The 6,000-nt window shown below is 46.7% G+C and overlaps 1 pseudogene; it reads left to right on the plus strand.

Annotated features, from left to right (window-relative positions):
• Positions 1-3,565: 3,565 nt before the first annotated feature.
• LOC139026027 (basement membrane-specific heparan sulfate proteoglycan core protein-like) overlaps positions 3,566-6,000 on the plus strand; it is a 5,652-nt pseudogene continuing 3,217 nt past the window's right edge.

A 6,000-nucleotide genomic window follows, 5' to 3' on the forward strand; every position in this document is an offset into this window, starting at 1 on the left:
AAGCTTATTTTGACGAGACATATTTTTAGTTTTGAGTGTCTCAAAAAAACAATTGTATCATGCTGGTTTTATTTTGTGCAGGAAAGGCAAAGGCTGTTCTGACCATATACCCCACATCCTCCCAGATATTCAGTGGAGAGTCAAATCAAATCAACGTGTATTTGTCACGTGTGCCGAATACAACCTACAGTGAAATGCCTACTTACAGGCTCTAAACAACAGTGCAATTTTTAAGTAAAAAAAAGGTATTAGGTGAACAATACATAAGTGAAGAAATAAAAACAACAGTAAAAAAGACAGTGAAAAATAACAATACCGAGGCTATATACAGTTGTGAGGCTATAACAGTAGCGAGGCTATATACAGGCACCGGTTAGTAGGGCTGATTGAGGTAGTATGTACATGTAGCTATGGTTAAAGTAACTATGCAGATGTGATAAACAGAGAGTAGCAGTAGCATAAAAAAGGGGTTGGCGGGTGGTGGGTGGCGGGTCACAATGCATATTGTCCAGGCAGCCAATGTGCAGGGGCACCGGTTAGTCGGGCTAATTGAGGTAGTATGGGTAAATGAAGTATAGTTAAAAGTGACTATGCATATATGATAAACGAGAGTAGCAGTAGCAATAAAATATGGGTTGGCGGGTGGGTGGTGGGGGTCACAATGCATATTGTCCAGGCGCCAATGTGCAGGGGCACCGGTTAGTCGGGCTAATTGAGGTAGTATGTACATGAAATATAGTTAAAGTGACTATGCATATATGATAAACGAGAGTAGCAGCAGCGTAAAGGAGGGTTGGGGGGGGGGGACAATGCAATAGTCGGGTAGCATTTGATTACCTGTTCAGGAGTCTTATGGCTTTGGGGTAAAACTGTTGAGAAGCTTTTTGTCTAGATTGGCTTCCGGTACCGCTTGCGATGCGGTAGTAGAGAGAAAGTCTGTGTGGTTGGGTCTTTGACAATTTTTAGGGCCTTCCTCTGACACCGCCTGGTGTAGAGGTCCTGGATGGCAAGCAGCTTAGCCCCAGTGATGTACTGGGCCGTACGCACTACCCTCTGTAGTGCTTGCGGTTGGAGGCCGAGCAGTTGCCGTACCAGTCAGTGATTCAACCAGTCAGGATGCTCTTGATGATGCAGCTGTAGAACCTTTTGAGGATCTGAAGACCCATGCCAAATAGTTTTAGTTTCCTGAGGGGGAATAGGCTTGTCGTGGCCTCTTCACGACTGTCTTGGTGTGTTTGGACCATTCTGGTTTGTTGGTGATGTGGATACTAAGAAACTTGAAGCTCTCAACCTGCTCCACTACAGCCCCGTCGATGAGAATGGGGGTGTGCTCGGTACTCATTTTCCTGTAGTACACAATCATCTCCTTAGTCTTGGTTACGTTGAGGGATAGGTTGTTATTCTGGTACCACCCGGCCAGGTCTCTGACCTCCCTATGGGCTGACTCGTCGTTGTCGGTGATCAGGCCTACCACTGTTGTGTCGTCTGCAAAATTAATGATGGTGTTGGAGTAGTGCCTGGCCACGCAGTTGTGGGTGAACAGGGAGTACAGGAGGGAACTGAGCACGCACCCCTGAGGGGCTCCAGTGTTGAGGATTAGCATGGCAGATGTGTTGCTACCTACCTTCACCACATGGGAGCGGCCCGTCAGGAAGTCCAGGATCCAGTTGCAGAGGGAGGTGTTTAGTCCCAGGATCCTTAGCTTAGTGGTGAGCTTTGAGGGTACTATGGTGTTGAACGCTGAGTTGTAGTCAATGAATAGCATTCTCACGTAGGTGTTCCCTTTGTCCAGGTGGGAAAAGGCAGTGTGCGATAGAGATTGTACATCTGTCACTCTCAGATGTAACATAAAGAGGGGAGAAGTCACTGATTGGAAATACACATGGCGCAAGGATGATGTAGACTCAATCAGTAGGAAGCATGAATATGAGATCAGTGAGGTTAAGATTTTAGACAATGGTGACTACAGGTGTCTGGGTAAACATATTGATCAGAAGAAGCATTCTGAGTGGAGTGATGCAGTCAGACTGACAGTAACAGGTATATCATCTTCTCTCATTCACATCAGTGCCTCCTTGTCCATAACCACTTGACATCACTCTACATTAATGTCACTGGTGTTTATTTAATCAAACAAATGGACACAATTTATATTGAGTCAATCATGTAGATGTGGTCTGTGTGTCAGTATGAATGGGAAATAAATAGTTACAGTACTACCTAAAGAAGTAAGATCTGTAACGGCTTTCCTCCATCTCTTCATCCGAAGAGGAGTAGCAAGGATTGGACCAAAGTGCAGCGCGGCTAGTGTTCAACATGTTTAATAAAGAACAAGTGAAACATTACAAACATACAAAATAACAAAATGTGCAAAAACCGAGACAGACCTATCTGGTGCAGACAATCACAGAGACAGGAAACAAACACCCACAAAATCCCAACACAAAACAAGCCTCCTATATATGATTCTCAATCAGGGACAACGATTACCATCTGCCTCTGATTGAGAACCATATTAGGCTGGACATAGAAACAGACAAACTAGACACACAACATAGAATTCCCACCCAGCTCACGTCCTGACCAACTAAACACATACAAAACAACAGAAAACAGGTCAGGAACGTGACAAGATCATACGTTGGAGAGATTTGTGCTCTGACTGCATTTGTCTTCATATATAACTGTGTTTCCACAGCTCTACCCAATGGATGTTGCTAATCATGTATCCAGATGTTTAAATCATGCTCTATTCTCACAGCGCTGCCCAAAACTACACTGACCATAACACCAAACCCTGCATACACTGGAGAGACAGTAACTCTGACGTGTTCAGTGGGGTCTGACAGTGGCTGGAGACTTCTTGTCCTTTGTCATAGACCTTGTAAGTGCTTCTGATTGGACTCAGTGAGAGGCCCAGGAAGGAACGGAGGAAAAAGGTCCAGGTTTCCCCGTCTCACTTTGTAAGGCTTTATCCAACAGCATTCTTGTAGACATTAAAATTTAAGGCTTGTCTCTGAACAGCGCAGAAAGGTTCCCTGGAGTTGATTTGCGGTTCGGCCATTAAGATTCTCTTTGTTGTTGATGAAATGAGAGGAACACATATACAGCAGGCCAGAACCTCCTGAATGCTCCAGATTTGAACAAAAGCCAGTACACCTTGTCTGGTACAGCCCAATTCCTCTTTAAAGATCTGTGTGCAACAATACCTGAGTATACTGAGGCTTCATTGACATCAATGCAAGCCTCTTTCAGGTCTTTTTCATAAGGAAAATCAGATTGCCTTTCACAAGCTGCTGAAAAGAACAGTTTTCCAGTGACAGAATGCTCTCTTTATTCCCGAGTGTGAAAAAGACCTGTCTCTTCCCTTTCCCAACGATACTTTTCATTCCCTTCTGTTTGTATCGAAACTCCACAAGGTGTGTGTACATCTCAGTCAGAGTCTGGGCATCTTCTTCTCTCTTAATGTTCAGCAAGTGTTTCAAGGAACTGTTTGCAGAAATCCAAGCAGAAGACTGAATGTGGCACATGATGTGGAGGCTCCTTGATGTTTTTTATGTGTGAGATGATTCTGCTGGCCAGGTCCTCATCACTGAATCTCTTCCTGAAGTACTCTCCTCCTTCTGTGGGTCACTGAACCCTTCGTACCTCTGTCAGCCTGGGTCAACACACCCTGAAGGGATCTTATTGGCTGCTGGCAGGTCGGGAGTTAATTCCAGAGGAGAGCAGAGGGAAGCAGATTTCCCTTGACGAGATTTGTCCAGCAGAAACATCCACTGAGGTTGACTCTGTGACGTCCCAACAAAATCTTGTTCTTCTGGAAGTCTAGGGCAGTCGGCACTCATCCGACCATCAAAGATGAACAGCACTTTGTACTTGTCGTAGTTGGAGATTTTGATTCTTTGTGTTCCATTGAGAAGTGATTGAGAAAGTTCAATGAAAGTGTGTTTGTCCTCTTTCAATCAAATTCAGCTCCCGAAAAGGGAATGAAAATACAAATTGGACCATCCTGATTTGCTTTTCGCTTCAGCCCGTGCCAGAATGAAACTTCTGCACAGAGACTGTTTTTCCAATGCCAGCGACTCTTTTGTAGCACAGTTCTGATAAGTTTGTCTGTCCAGTTAAGGGTTTGAAGATGTCGTTACATTTGATTGGCAGTCTCTGGTCTTGCTTGTTTTCCTGGTTGTTGTCTCAATCTGTCTCAGCTTAAAACATGTTCATTATTGACCTCTCCTGTCCACCCTCTGTGATATAGAGCTCTGTGTAGATCTTATTGAGAAGTGTTGGGTTTCCTTGTTTAGCGGATCCCCTCAAATACACAATTGAAACTTCTTCTTTAGATTAGATTTGAGTTCACGTTGGCAAATCACAGAAGCTTCAATCTGAATCTAGAAATAACACAGAGGATATTAATATTACGTCTGTTTTTAATGCCTACAGTATTGAAGGACTGTTTAAGTTTTAAATTATAATAATTTATTCTGCTTAACTGACTGGGGAGTAATATGTTAATGTTTCATAATGCATTACAGACTGGTGACTGATTTAATTTATTATTGTATTATTGATGGTATTATTAATGTTGTCTCTCTCTAAATTTAAATCAACAAGCAAACATCCTGCTGCTTGTTAACGGCAGTCTAAGTCGCTCCTCCTCTCTCAGACGAGGAGAGGCGAGAAGGATGCAGAGGACCAATGTGCAGCGTGGTAATTTTCCATGATTAATGAACATGAAAACAATACACTATACAAAAATAACAAAAGGACTCCCGTGTGGCACAAACAGACACGCAACAGGAACAGACAAACTAGACACACAACATAGAATGCCCACCCAACTCACTGCCCCTGACCACTACTAACAGATACAAAAACAATGAAAACCGGTCCAGGACGTTACAGTACCCCCCCCTCCCTGCAAGGTGCGAACTTCCGCGCACCCTAAAACTCAGAGGGAGGGTCTGGGTGGGCATCTGTCCGCGGTGGCGCTCCGGCGGGACGAGGACACCACTCCACCATTGTCTTTGTCCCCCTCCTTAGCGTCCTTGAGTGGCGACCCTCGGCCCACGACCTGGTCCTAAGAACCTCACCAAGGCCCCAAATATTTGGAGAGCACTCAGGACAGAGGTAGCCCAGGACAGAGAAGAGCAGACAGGAGGTAGCTCAGGACAGAGAGGTAGCTCAGGACAGAGAGGGAGCTCAGGACAGAGGGGTAGCTCAGGACAGAGAGGTAGCTAGACAGAGGGAGCTCAGGACAGAGAGGTAGCTCGGACAGAGAGTAGCTAGGACAGAGGTTAGCTCAGGACGAGGGGTAGCTCAGGACAGAAGGGTAGCTCAGGACAGAGGGGCACTCCGGACTGAAGGGCAGCTCGGACAGGCGTCTGGGCTGAGGTTGCCTCGGACTAGATGCAGCTCCGGACTATTGCAGCTCAGATATATGGCAGCTATGACTGGAGGGCAGCTCATGACTTGGAGGCAGCCTCATGACTGAGGGCAGCTCATGACTGGAGGGCAGCTCATGACTGGAGGGCAGCTCATGACTGCGGGCAGCTCATGATGGCGCGTCATGACTGTAGGGCAGCTCATGACTGGAGGGCAGTCATGACTGGCCAGCTCTGCTTGGCGGCCTCATGACTGGAAGGCACTCATGACTGGAGGGCAGCTCATGACGTGTGGAGCGAGCTCATGACTGTAGGGCGAGTCATGACTGGCGGCGCATCAATGGACTGCGCTGCGGCTCTGACAGACCTGACTGGCTGGCGCTCTGACAGCTCCTGGCTGCTGGCGCTCTGGCAGCTCCTGATGGCTGGCGGCTCTGGCAGAGCTTCCTGACTGACGTACGGCTCTGGCGGCTCCTGAACTGACGGAAGCGGCTCTAGCGGCTCCTGACTGGAACGGACGGCCTGACTAAGGGCGGCTCCAATGACTGGCTGGCGCTCTGGCGGCTCTGACTGACGACGTGCTCCTAGCGGCTTACTGATTGACCAGAACGGCTTCTGA

Source organism: Salvelinus sp. IW2-2015, unplaced genomic scaffold (genome assembly GCF_002910315.2).
Source record: "Salvelinus sp. IW2-2015 unplaced genomic scaffold, ASM291031v2 Un_scaffold3759, whole genome shotgun sequence".
Classification (NCBI taxonomy): Eukaryota; Metazoa; Chordata; class Actinopteri; order Salmoniformes; family Salmonidae; genus Salvelinus; species Salvelinus sp. IW2-2015.